Source organism: Felis catus, chromosome D1 (assembly GCF_018350175.1).
Source record: "Felis catus isolate Fca126 chromosome D1, F.catus_Fca126_mat1.0, whole genome shotgun sequence".
NCBI classification, from domain to species: Eukaryota; Metazoa; Chordata; class Mammalia; order Carnivora; family Felidae; genus Felis; species Felis catus.
In genome coordinates, this window is record NC_058377.1 from 83,317,315 (window position 1) to 83,332,090 (window position 14,776).

The window sequence follows — 14,776 nt, forward strand, 5'->3', positions numbered from 1 at the left end:
TACTCTATGATTCCAAAATTTTAATCTGCCAATCAATCAACCAACTAAAACTCATCTACCTCTTTGTCAAAAATATGCCTGCTTTTCCTAGAATACCTTTTGAATTTATGAGTTTTAAATTTTTTCTTAAAGGAGATTTTGATTCTCACAGATGAATTTAGTATCTTCAGTAATTGTAAATTCATGTCCTCACTGTTCCCTGCACCCGATCCCTGTCCCTTCTCATATCTAACAGGCCCTCTATTTCTCAGATACTCTGCTCAGTACAGGATATTCAGAGGTGGATAGGAATCATAGTCACTACTGCTTAAATAGGATCTGAAGTGAAGACAGGAGAAGGGGGCATAAAATTAAAGAGGAAGGATGTGGTCTAAAGCAAAGTACTATGAACTGTTAAATCAGAGATAGAAATCTTAACTCTGGTGGGTAAGGTCAGAAAATCTTTACTGTAAATGTGAACTGTGGATGTGATGGTTAAGGGCAGAGGGTAGGGATGACATCTCAGAAAGGAAGAGCAAGTGGAGACGAAGACCCACATGTCTCTTATTCTTGCTGTTTTTCCTGGAATGTCTCTCCACTCTCTGCCACATCTGATCCTTCTCTGGTCCTATCCCATTCTCAGGCCACCCATCTAATCTCTTCCTGTTTTATTGAAAGAATAAGATGAGGACATAGAAAATTCTTAATACATGATTCATAAGCTCCTTGTGATTTCTCTTGCTTACTTCTCCAGATAAATTTCTTAAGCATTTGCCTGCATAAACCTAAATTCTAGAACAGAAGAGACTGGGGAATCATAAGTACTTTAGTGTGACCCCTAGAACAATCATTGACAAAGCATGTAGACCTTAAGTGAATTACTTTATTGCTCTTGACCCTATGTAGCAGGGAAGTGGTAAAGTTAATATAACATATGACTGATCTATTGAGTAGGCTGAACATGGTGTCATTCAATCAGAAAACTATCTTATTTTTCTACAGTCTTCAAACATGCTCTGTTGTACCTCCCTTATTCCAACAATATTTAGAAATATTTTACTGCTTTAGATAATTTTAATAAGAATAAATTACATTTTTCTCATAAATTTTAGTTATCTGAAAGATTTCATCTAGACTTAAACATAAATTGGAAACTTCAGTCTCAATTCTACTACATCTATATTAGGGAATAGGAATGGCTATAATAGGGAAATGGAATGGCTTCTTTCAATGTTCCTCAATATTTCTTTTCTCCTCTGACTCACCACTTTTCCATCCTTCAAATCCTCTGGGGTTAAGAAGAGGAAGAAAAGGGTTAAAGTTATTTTTATTTCTCTCGTCCTGATTGAAGTTCTATCTTGGTATATAATATGTGTCATTCCCTCTGTTTTTGGCAAATGTTCAAATGCTCATGTTTTTGTAAAGTACAAATGTGTGGGTTACATGAATGCCCATCACAGACTTCCACACTGGGTAGCTGCTGATATGAGCCTGTTGAATCAACTAATCGGTTCACTTCTTGTCCCAGTAGATCACCTCAAGATATTTGTAGTATCCCTTTGCCTTGGGTAGTCTCAATAATATGGCTCAACATCTTTTGGAGGATCCAGCATGCTCCAAGAGACTTCTTCCTCTTTTCTCTGACAAATGTGGACATGCATATGATCATTCTGCTGCTTCCTCTCTTCTTGTCTTGCACTCAAAGCCTCTCTAATCATCTTCCCGCCCTCAGAATTTTCTAACAGAAAGTAGATATTAATCTTGATTTAGGATAAAACTCTGGAGGATACATGTCAAGATCCTAAGACATTTCTTTCCACACTGTACTCATTACAGCACTGAGCTGGGCCTATGGATTTTTCTAGGCCATCAAGCATACAGCCTTGGAGAGAGATGACCATCTTTTCTTATTTCAAGCTGTTTGTTTCTTATTTCAAGCTCTTATTTCTAGATGTTTGTGAGTTTTTATCTTGGTATTTTGCATCTCTTGGCTGATAGGCATTATAGAACTACCTACCCCTCTCTCGCACTAGGAAAAAAAAATGGACACACTCCCCACTAGGCTGACAACTCTCTTCCATCTGACCTTATATGAGTGTAATGGAGTGATAAGCTAAAGTTTGAAGGGCCGGTGTGGCCACTTCTAGAGCACCCAAGGCAGATGTCTAATATGCTTACTTAACTGCTGCCTTCAGAACAGAGAGGGACTTACTTCACATTGTCTGTAATTTTAGTCAAAGTCCTCAGAGAACAGTAAACATTCCATTTTACATCTGAGCTCAGATGTAAATTTCATATCATGGTGCCTAGCACATTATGGGTCTCAGAACTGTTAGTTGGTAATTATTATCACAATTTTTATCTTCATTCATTCATTCATTCATTCATTCATTCATTTTTACTTGCAAAGGCTCAATTGAGAAATCCTGTAATGCAACTACTTATATAACTTTTTAAGGGGGATATTGAAATCTAATGCTCATATTCTGGCATTTTTCAAATGAGCAAGAAAGCTAAAAGAGGGAAAAAAGAAGTAAATCTAAATTTTAAGAACTGCTTGGGGAAATGGAGAAAAGTAACACCTTTCCACATTGAAATATTTTTTCTTCAGTACAGAGGACTGTGGGCCTCATTTACACTTGCCTTTTCCAGAAGCTAACTTGTAGCTCAGCTCACCTGCTTTTAGGAACAGGTTGATTCATTTTTACCTTAGCATCCAGCTAGTACATTTGAAATTGCTGATGAAAGGTACTGTCAAATCCCTGGTCTATTTTGATAATGACTTGCACTTGTAAGGCAATCTGCCCATTAGTGTAGGGAAGGAGAATTGGGACAGCACCTCACAAAACGATCTTTGAAGCCAGCACGGAGCCCCAGAGTCTGCTGGGTAAGAATTTATATTCCTATAGCATTTTGACTCAGCACGCAAATGTGGGATGTATGGGGGTGTTTGCATTCAGTGCCAGATTGTTTGCCTACGCCAGAGGCTGTCCTAAGAGATTTGTTGTATCTGCCTTTGCTTACAGATTGGAATTTAGGGGCCTTTATTTAAATGGTAAGTTATGCCACAGTGTTTCTTTACATTTTATCTATGGCTGCCCGTATAATGACTCCTGGTCATTATATATAATGATAATGATGTATCATTTTTATATATATTATATATAATGATGATGATATATCAAAATGTATCCAGTTGTCTGCCAGTTAGGTGGAATATAATCTGTCGCTAAACTGCTCTTGGTAAGGTACCCAACAATGGGACTACTAAACTGGAGGCTACTTGTGTATCTTAAATGCAGTGAAAGCCTCCTCCATCCATGCTACCAACTCTCACCCTCTACCCCAATATTTTACATCAGAAAATATAGTTGTATTGAGAAATGTAAAAACTATAATCTGGAGTAAATTAGGCATGACTTTAAATTTTAATTTGTGTGAGTTTGAGTTAAAAAAAACCCTATTGTTTTCTGAACTACGTTTTCTTTAAGACCTGTATCTTAGTTTGCTATGAGGAAAAACATGATATACTGTAAGCATAGGGCCTATAACGTTACTTGGCATGTGATAGGTGGTCCAGAACTAGTAATTCTCTTCTCTGTTCAATGCAAAGATTTTTACTCTTGTAGCTAGAACTATGCCACTGGAACATAAAAAAAAAAGTTCTTTTTACTGCAATTGTTCCAGAGTTCGATTTGGGGGAGCCAACATTACCTTCAGCTGGCAGCGCCTCAGGGAGAGAAGAGGAGTTGGCTTCACTGTTGTTTTCAGCTCTTGTGTAGTCTTTACTTGGAAGTGTGTGGAAGGAAGTCCGTTTCTCCTCTATGCTCTTTTTCATGTTAGGAATTTGTGTTCATGAGGAAACAACACAAGTAGCTCTCTATCTTCTCATGGATGATTTTAAAGGTCTGTGGATTTTTGTCAGGATCACAGTTACTTTTAAGATCTTTAGAAGGTAGACTTTTATGAGTGCTCAATGGTTTAGGATTCTGGTCCCTTACCCCTTTGTCCTAGCACCTAGTTCACCTGGGGGCCGAGTGGAGGGAAGAGCAAGGATTGGAGCCAGGTGTCCTGGGTGTGGTTTCCACTCTGATGCTTACCTCAGTGACCTCATGTAAGTTACCCCCAGAGCCGACTTCCTCCAGTTCTTTGAATGGTCAGCCTCTTTCCTATCTTAGGTCTTCTGGCTCCTCTTCATTTTCTGGTAACATCCACCACCTCTTCTCTCCTGACTACTTCTCATTCTTCCAAGCTCAGCTTAAGCATTACAAACACCTGTTTCAGGCTGATCCCCACCCCTCTCTGCTTTAGTGTTCATTACAGCTCTCTAGTCGCTTTCTTCACCTATCAAAGTTTGAATTCATATATATGTTTATTCACCCTCCTGGCCCATACACAAAGACAAACTCCTTGAGGGCAGAAACTAGGTCTGTTGTCTCACTACCCAAAAGCCAGTGCCTCACAGAGTGACATACAGAAAGTGCTCAAAAACATTAATTAAAGCAATGAATAAATGTATTTCCCAGCCTTAGTTTCTTCATCTATGAAGGGAATAATAACACTTGGTGTAAGATTTAAGTGAGATAAAAATAGGAAGAATCTGTCAGAGTTAGCTCATGACCTAGCATTGACATTGTTGTTATAAGTACATGAAATGAACTATTCTGTTATGGTCCAGTGATTGTGTAAATTGGGCAAATTTCTTAGCTCTTTGGTGTCATTTATGTTATTTTTTAAATGAGAGCATTAGGCTATTTTATTTGAAGAGTCGCCTTTACCTATATAATTCCCTGTTAAGAAAAAAAAAACCTATATCTTGATTTTTAAGCGTATGAGACACCTTCTTGATTAAACAATTAAAATGTTATGCTACAACATGCCTAAATATTTGAGTTATTATGTAGTGAGAACGTGAAACTATTCCTTTTCCTCTGGGAAATTCATTACCACCCAGGAGAAAAGGGGAATATTTCACTGGTTAGAATTCTGTGAGGCTTACCAGCAATAAAAAGAGGAGCTGGAAATAACAGGATTTCTCTGCTGTGATAAAACATGTATAAAATTCACTGCAAAATTAACAGCTTTTCCCATGTATAAAAACTGAAACTGCTTCTCCCATATTTCTAGATTTTCTATTCTGAGGGAAAGCTCTCCTTTTCCAATGGTAACGTGGCTCATCCCGTTCCTGGGCAATGGGGAAGTTGTGTCTCCTTGCCCCCGTGTGACTTCCTCTCACCACAGAACATAATGCACTTCCCAATTTACAGGGCTTGTGTCAAACTGCCAACCTGATCCAGACAACATGCCTTCTCAAGATGCCTTGGGGAGATGTGTTGCAAGAATAAGTAGACTCGCTTGGGTCGTTTTTCTCCTTTATTTTCTGTCATTCTGTGACTTGGTGCATTTTGCCTCTATTTTCTGCAGTTATAACAACAATGATGATGACAAGAACAAAAGCTAACATTTACTGAGGGTTTACTTTGTTTGGGGCACTGTTTAAATACTTAACGTGTATTAACTTATTACTCCTAATGTTGCAGGAATTATTTTCTTCTACGCTTTGCAGAGAAATAAAGAGGTTAAATAACTTGTTATGACAGATAAGTTATTAAGTAACAGAGCCAGGACTTGAATGCAGGCAGTATGGCTTCAGCGTCCATGCTTCTAACCACTATGTTTGTAAATGTCCACTATCAGCGTGAACCCCGGTGATAAAAAGCTTGTAAAATACCCCCAGTGATACCTGACTTGTGGTATTCCACCCTTATGTAATTTCCTCCCCTTGTCTGGTGGAGGGGAGGCATCCACCACTTTGCTTCCAATAGAAGACAGCGAAAGTGATGAGATATCACTTCTGAGATCATGGTATAAAAGTCTGCGACTTCCATATTCTCTCGCTCTTGTTCTCTGGCTCTTCCTTCTGATGAAGCAAGTTGTCATGTTGTGAGCTGTCCTATGGAGAAGCCCACTTGGCAAAAATCTAAGAGTGGCTTACAGCCAACAGCCATCAAGGAACTGAGGCTTTCAGTCCAATATCTAGCAAAGAACTAAATCTTGCCAACAACCATATGAATGAGCTTGGAAGTGGATCCTTCCCCAGTTGGGCCTAGTGAGGACTGCAGACTCAGCCAACACCTTCACTGTTCTCACTTGTGAGAGAGCCTAAGCTAGAGAACCCAATTATTCTGTGCCTGGATTCCAGACATACCTAAAGTGTGAAGTGATAGATGCTTTAAACCACTACGTTTTGGAGTGATATATTACACAGTAATACACAGTTGATACCAGACTCTAGCAGTCATTATTCCTTCCTTCCTTCCTTCCTTGTGTCAAGCCTTGCTATGTGTCAGGCAATATTTTTACATACATTGTTTTATTTAATCCCATTACAGCCTTATGAGGACTGTATATATATATATATATATATATACACACACACACACACACATATGTAATAATGTATATATATGTACATGTAATAATGTGTGTGTGTGTATGTGTGTGTGTGTGTGTGTGTATATATATATATATATATATATATATATATATATATATATAATAACTTTCATTATACGGGTCAGAAAACATCTCCAAAGGTTTATGGAATCTCATGGCACATATGTTGTAAACCAATGTTTGTCCTAGGGCTCTGTTATCTTTTCTTCTTTTATAAATGTATATCACTTCTTCCATAAACTATTCCAAAGTAATTTAATCCCCAAACCCCCTAATTCTACAAGTAAAGCTACTGGTCTTCTTGTCTGACACCTCTCTCTGCATCATGTAAAAAAATTACTAGTAATAACATTGTTAAGTGACTTTAATATGCCAGGCGCTATGCTTAGAACTATATATACATTGTTTTACTTAAGTCTCCTAATAATAATGTGAAATAGATTCTATTCATTATTTTGAAAATGAGGAAACTGAGGCTTATAATATTAAACAACTCATACTCACAGAAATATAGCACTTTGTGTTACACTTATTACCTTTGATTGTAATTCATGTGCCTGATTTCCCCAATGGACTTCGAGCTCCAAAAGGACTTGCATCTGTGCAGACTATGGCACCCAGCACAGAACCTTCCCATATGGATGCTGAATAAATTGTCATTGAGCTGAATTTAATTTTAACCTCAAACCCTCCATTCTGTGCATATGGACAGTCATGTTTATTCAGAGCAATATCAATACCAAGAAAACTAATGCTGTGCTTTATAAGACCATAATATACATATTATTATCTACATAATATATAGAGAGCTTATATTTTGTTGTTGTTGTTTTGGCAACATTTCGGAGGAGAGAGTTTTCGCATTAACTGGTATCATTGACTCTTCTAACATCCTTGATTCGCATAGCATAGAATCACTAAAATGTCCTTTTCCCTCACAATTTGTATCATTATTTCACATGCTTTACAACTGAAAGTGATGTACAGAGTAGTGAATTCTGAGAGTTTACAAAATTCGTGGTTATAAAACAACTAAATACCTTCAACATATTGTTCTTCCTCAAATAATTGAAGGCAAGAGAAAATATACAGAAAGAATTTCTAAACCAGGATTCAAACCAAATGACATTTGGAAACTAAAATAATGAGGTAACCAGAAAACTCTTTAATCGAACTCCCACATTTCAGTAAATTGAATAATTGATATAGTTTATCTTGGAGGTTCTTACTGAATTGTTTGTAATTGCTTCATAAGAAAGCCATTTTTAAATTATCAACTTGATTAATTCATCTACTTAGGAATCATTTAATGAATGCTTACTATAGCAATACACTGGTATTCTATATTTGTAAACAATAATATAGAAATGAATGAAACATAATATCTGTTACCAAGGGTCTTTCAGGATAATGAAGAAGTTAGTTGTGGATATAAATCGCTACAGTATGTCTAAGTGTGGAGATAGGTATATATTTTAGGAACACAGACAAGGAAGTTTCTAGTCTTAATAATAGGGCTGTATCAAAATGATATGTGGTATATAAAACTTTAATCAATTCATATGACTTCCATGTGATTCCATATTCTCTGGAATTTTCTTTAAATGAAGAAATGTAATTATAGAAACTACCAAATAAATATAGACATGTTGGAAAGCTTTGGCTCTCCTATAATAAATTCCTAGCAGCTAATGAGTCACCCAGAAAAATGGCACATTTAATGTTACATCTCTGTGTACTAACATTAGCACAGAATCACACCAGGAGAAATAAGAGTGTGAGAACCATAGGTATTTTGAACTCCCCAAATGTGTCTCAACTTCAGAAACACCTGTGCTAAGGAACTTTGTGCGTATCAGCTGTGATGACTCAAAGATTTTATAACTATGTGGGACTTTGCATTGCCAGATTTTCTTCATTGTGATTCAAAGGCAACCTAGCACTGTGCTATAGAATACAGACTTTATGAAGTCCAGATAGAATTACCCTATCCCTCAAGGAGCTTCCAATCTAATAGAGTTATAAAACAGACTGACTTTTAGACTTAAAATTGTTCGGAGTCACACAGACATTACATTTTTAAGCTAGAATCATAATGTATTTTCTGTTAAGTTCATTTTATAGAAAATGCTGTGATATTCTTTGAAATAACAGAACAGTTTTGTTAAATTAGGCAATAACCTCCATATTTATCTTAGAGATCATAATTCTTTCTTCCTTTCTCTTTTGGAACTTATGATATTTGAGTATTTAACCCTCGATTTCTTGCAAATATCTAGCCCCTGCCTTGTCTGGTGCCCTCTATCTTGTCAGGCTTTTCAACTTGCCATATTGTATTTGTGTACCAAGAACTGCTATCACTGTAGTTAACTTACATGAATAGCATAGCTTATACCATGAACTTGTTGAGAACATATTCCTTCTTCTGAAACACACCATGTCCAAACTGGAATTCATGGTCTTTTTGTCATCTCTATTCCCCATGTTGGTTTTCACCCACTCCATAGTCTAGTCTCTCACAATGAAATACTGTGGTTGTCTTAGATTCTTCTTTGAGTCTCTGTTTTATTCTCATAAAATCCTGTCAATTCTTTCTCAAAGATGTTTCTCCTTTTAATTATTTCCCTTCTTTCTTTCCTTAGTTTCTGCCACAGCTATATTGTTTCTGGTTTTTCATACTCTGCTCTTCTCCCTTGGATCAACTTCATATATACCCTTATTTTTAAAGTTTATTTATTTATTTATTTTGAGAGAGACCATGCACACACACGTAAGCAGGGGAGGGGCAGAGAGACAGGGAGAGAGAATCCCAGGCAAGCTCCTCACCATCAGTGCAGAGCCATATGCAGGGCTCAAACTCATGGACTGTGAAATCATGACCTGAGCTGAAAATCAAGGGTCTGATGCTTAAGCAGTTGAGCCACCCAGGTGCCACAATATATGCCCTTAGATGATCTTCCTGAGTCATTTTCTTTTCTGTTCATCATTCATTTTTGTCAAAGTACACAATGGATCATAAGTGTGTTTCATTCAGCCTTTTTTTCCCCCTTCAGTATACTTACTACCTTTCTTGTATTATGAGAGTTTTGCCAATTCATAGAAAAAGTGGAAAGTACAGACGTGCTAAAAGTAGACAAAAATGCCATTTTCACTCCTTGTAATATTGGTCTTTCCACAAAAAATATGGAATAACTACATTCTATATTTAAATTTAAAGTTCTTTTATATATCTCTGAAAACTTTTGTAGACATCTATATGAAGATTTTAAATGCTTCTTCTGTGTGGTGTTTCTAGATTGTATTTTATAGCTATCTTTTTCCTTTGTATTTCTTAACTGGTTGTCATTGTTTTATATAAAATAAATATTTGTTAATTTAAAAATATTCAACTCTCTCTGATTCTAGGAATTTTCAGTTTATTTTGTTGGAATTTATGAGCACATAATCTTATAATCTTCATAAAAAGGTAATTTTTTTACCTCTTTGTTTTGAACATCATCTAGATTTGTATAGAACTTCCAGGAAAATGCTAAATAATAGTGGAAATAGTTTGCATCATTGTCTTGTTTTTGATGTCAACGGGAATGTTTCTGATGTTTCACTAAGTATCATTTTAGGTATAGTTTTACGATATCATGTTCACAAGTAAGTGTCCTATACTTCCTAAGAGTTTTAACAAGGAGCAAGCGTTTTATTTTTATCAAATACCTTTTTGATATCACCTGAAAGAGAGAAACAATATTTTTTTACTTTTAATTACTTTTCAAATGTAGTCTTTAATAAATTTCCTAATGTAAAATGAACGTTCATCATTCCCACCAGCTTGTGGGTATGGTTTAAGATTATATTAATAATATATTTTTAGGTTTTAAAAAATATTTTATAAAGTTAACACGTACATAAAAGGAAACTGAAAACAAGAAGCAAAGAACAAAGTCATTTAAAAATATTAATAATCTAAAAGCTGATGGCTTGTTGATCAGAAACCCTGATCCACTAGTAGTTCTAAATGATACTAGCTTACCCCAAATTTTAGTAATTTCTTGTTGTCTCCAGAAGAAATTTAATAGGTATTCAGAAAGAAAATGCCATAGCCTTCTCATAACTTGCTGTAATGTGAGAAGTTTAATAGGAATTTGCTCAGTAGTGAAGTTTTTTCTGTATATAAGATTTAAAAAATATTATTTTCTTTTCCATTATGAAATATACCTTAGCTTTTAGGTGTGTTTTCTTTCCGTTTTTAAGGCAATGTTTTTACATCATAGTGTACTTTAAAATTTCTCTTTCTAGGGGAGCCTAGGTGGCTAAGTTTGGTAAAGGCTCTTGGTTTTGGCTCAGGTCATGATCTCATGGTTGGTGGGTTCAAGCCCCATGTCAGGCTCTGTTCTGATGGTGTGGAGCCTGCTTGATGTTCTCTCTCTCTTTCCCCCTCTCTCTCCTTCCCTCTCTCTGCCCCTCCCCTGCTCTCTTTCTCTCAAAATAAACAAAAATTAAGAAAAAAAATCCTTCCTAGAATTTTATTTTTAAATTCTGGTTTTATAATTGCATGGATAAATTATTATGTAAAAATCCTGATTTAGGTGATCAATTAAAATTTATTTGAGGCCTATTTTATTTTGTAATTTTTCTAAAAATGTGATATATATATATATAATTACAGTAAAAAACTCATAACATGAAATCAACTCTTAAATTTTTGTTTTAAATATTTAACTCTTAAATTTTATACAGTACTGTGCTGTTAACGGTATGCAAATTATTGTATAGTAGATCTCTAGAACTTTTTCACAGAGCATGTCTGAAGCTCTCTATTGAACAGCATCTCCCCTTTTCCCCTACTCCAGACCTTGGAAACACCATTTTACTTTCTTATTCTATGAATTTGGCTAGCTGTCTTACATGAGGGAAATTATGCAGTATTTGCTCTTCTACGACTGCCTATTTTACTTAGCATAATGTCTTCAGAGTTCCTCCATGTTGTAGCATATGACAGGAATTCCTTCTTTTTTATGACTAATATTTCACTGTCTGTATAAAACCTTCCTATTCTTTATTCATCTAATGATGGACATTTAGGTGTTTCCACCTCTTGGCTATTGTGACTAATGCTACAATGAACACAGGAGTGCAGGTATCATTTTGAGATTCTGTTTTCAACGATTTGGATAAATATCCAGAAGTGTAATTGTTGGATCCTACAGTAGTCTCATTTTTAATTTTTTCAGTAACCTCCATATTGTTTTTCATAGTAGCTGCATCACTTTTTCATTCTTCCTAACAATACATAAGAGTTCCAATTTTTCCACATCTTTGCCAATACTTGTTTATTTGTTTTTGACAATAGCCATTATAACATTTGTGAGCTGATATCTCATTATGGTTTTGATTTGCAATTCCCTGATTAGCGATGTTGATCATCTTTTCATATACTTGTTTGCCAAGTTAAGTCTTCTTAAGAGAAATGTCTATTCAAGTCCTTTGCTCATTTTTCAGTTGGAGTATGTGTGTATGAATGTATGCATTTTTGCTAATGAGTTGTCAGAATTCCTTACATATGTTGGAAATAATCCCTTGTAAAATATGTGGTTTACATATACCTTCTCTTATTCTGTAGGTTGACTTTTCATTATATTATTTCCTTTTCTGTGTGGAAGCTTTTTAGTTGATGTAGTCTCACTTGTTTTTGCTTTTGTTACCTGTGCTTTTTGTGACATATTCAAGAAATCACTGCCAAAGCCAATGTTGTGAGGCTGTTCCCCTATGTTTTCTTCTGGGAGTTTTATCATTTCAGGTCTTACATTTAAGTCTTTAATCCATTTTGAGTGGATTTTTGTTTATGGTGTAAGAGTCCAATTTTATTTTATTTTTTTTGCATGTGACTGTAGAAAGTAAGATACTATGACAGATGGGATGGGGCAATTTTTCTGGATATACACCTTGTTTTTTGAGCCACTGGTAAAGAAGGTAGAAACAGAGAATATTTTGCCTAGTTTTTGCAGGATTAGTAGATTGTTAATTGCCACTTTCAGGAAAATCTTCCATTTTTGTAATTTGTAGAAATTTTCCTAGATTTTGGCAGTAATTGAATGAGCAGACTTCTGTCTTGCTATGAGATTTTGCTTGTAATTTTACAGTTTTTATGTATCTATTAGTCGGAAATTGAGAGTGATTCTGTTTTGGAGAGCTCGCCAGTTACTTTCATACCTCTTTCATAATGTAATAATTTTGAATAGCAAGGTCTTCTATAAAGTAAGCTCACTTGCTCTTATCAAGTAATATTTTTTCACTGTTCCCCAGTAAAAACTTAATGAGCCAATGAGGAGAAACACTTATGTTTTCTCTATTGCTTATATATTCCTGTTTTTCTCATCCACATTGTACTAATCCATAAAGGGTCATATAATACATCATTATGAGGGTTTTCTTTCCTGAACTCTCAAAATGTATTCTTGATAACATAAATTGGATGCTCTAAAGTTATTTTTGTCTTCTGACTTTCATATGTATAATCTTGATTCCATGATTGGAGTTCTTTAGCAATAGGACCTATATTTCATGCAATGTTAACTTATTAAGTATTTGAATATCCACAGAAAATTGCAGTAGAATTTGTAAGGATATTTAAAATAAAAAAGTCACAGTTCCAGAGAATTTAATATCCAATACAGAAAATTATATATATATATATATTTTTTTTTTTTTGAGAGAGAGAGAGAGAGAGAGAGAGAGTACATGCATGCATAAGGGGAAGGGGCAGAGAGAGGGGAAGGGAGAGAATCATAACCACACTCAGCATGCAGCCCCAACACGAGGCTTGATCCCATGACACTGGAATCATGACCTGAGTCGAAATCAAGAGTCAATTACTTAACCAACTGAGTCACCCAGGTGCCCCATAATAAAGAAAATTCTTTGTAGGTATCTCCATAAAGACTCAAATAACTGTGCTGTAGAATAACAAATTACACATTCTATATGATATTATAGAATCAAGGGGACATAAATGGCATTTTCTGGTATTAATTTGGCAGTGGCCTTAATGATATGTGAGGCAGGCGAGGGTTCAGAAGTATTTATGGATTGAGTAGTGAGAAAGAATTTCATCTGTTGTTTGCAGTGTCCTAGGCACATAGTTGTTGGGTTAAAAAAAAATCTTTAAAAATCACTAGAGAAAAGATGAAAAAAATGAGATAGGGGTTACAAATTTACTAGATTTATGAAGGGCAGAAGTGATTGTGTTCCCTGGGGTAACATATTTCAGATGTAAAGACAACCAAGCTAGCAGCATCAAAACCAGCTTTGCCTGCTTACTAAAACTTCATAATGATGCTATCCAATTAAGGGAATAAAATGATGCTGAGTCACTTTTGAAATCTGAATGTACTCAACAGGTATCAGATTTTCATCTAAATTATAAATTTGTAACTGTATTCTATCTTTCACTGCAGTCTTGCTCTTTCCTGTCTGAGTGACACATGATAATGTGATTAATTACTCTAATTTGTCTTCAGCAAATCTTAATTTCATAGTTTGAAAAGATATAGGTTGTCATCTAACAAATACACAACTAGTTAATAAGCATATGTGATATGCTGCATTTATTATAATATAATAATGCATGCAATGAAATCAGGTTTAGCAAACTAAAACACAAATGCTCAAGTAAGAGCAACAAAGACCATAAATGGTGCTTTTAAGTTTTCTTTGCACTGATCAGCATTTGAATTTAAATGTCAGATAAAATTTGACTATCACATTTATACATTAATTCCATGACTATTTATATTTCATTTGGAGGTCTTATCTCTGTTTTCATTTTAAGATACAAAGAATCAGACTAAATGTTCTTTAACACATTTAAAGAACACGTGATATAACCAGTATTTCCCTTTTCTGTCCTTGAAAACAGCAGTTAGCAATTTTGCTTGTTTTGAGGAATAGTCTCCTGGAATCTAAGAATTGGCTTTCATCGGACCCTTCTGTTATACCTCCTCCATTTTCTGCTTTTGGCGAATGAAGCACAGAATTGTTAAAGGATTTGCCACTGTTCATGATTGTATTTTATAAAGAACCCATATTGAAACCTACATGTGCTTTTGATGATGTGTTCCAGGGGCTTACCAGGGGGTCAGTATTGAGTTGACAGATGAGGTTGTTTTGTTTTTGTCTTTGTTTTAGAGAGGGAGAAAATGCTAATGGGGAAAGAGGCAGAGGGAGAGAGAGAAAGAGAGAGACAGAGAGAAAGAATCTTAAGCAGGCTCCTCGCTCAGCACAGAGCCGGATGTGGGGCTTGATCCCATAACCCTGGGATCATGACCTAAGCCAAAATCAAGAGTCTGAC

General features: G+C 35.4%; 1 long non-coding RNA gene across 3 annotated transcripts in view; it reads left to right on the forward strand.

Annotated features, from left to right (window-relative positions):
* The first annotated feature begins 1,962 nt into the window (after positions 1-1,962).
* Positions 1,963-14,776, forward strand: part of LOC123380554 — a 71,238-nt gene continuing 58,424 nt past the window's right edge. Inside the window, exon 1 of one of the 3 annotated variants that reach the window (XR_006586481.1) lies at positions 1,963-3,034. This is a non-coding gene — a long non-coding RNA (uncharacterized LOC123380554). The remainder of the gene's footprint in view (positions 3,035-14,776) is intronic. The other 2 variants (XR_006586480.1, XR_006586479.1) reach the window with 2 other exon arrangements.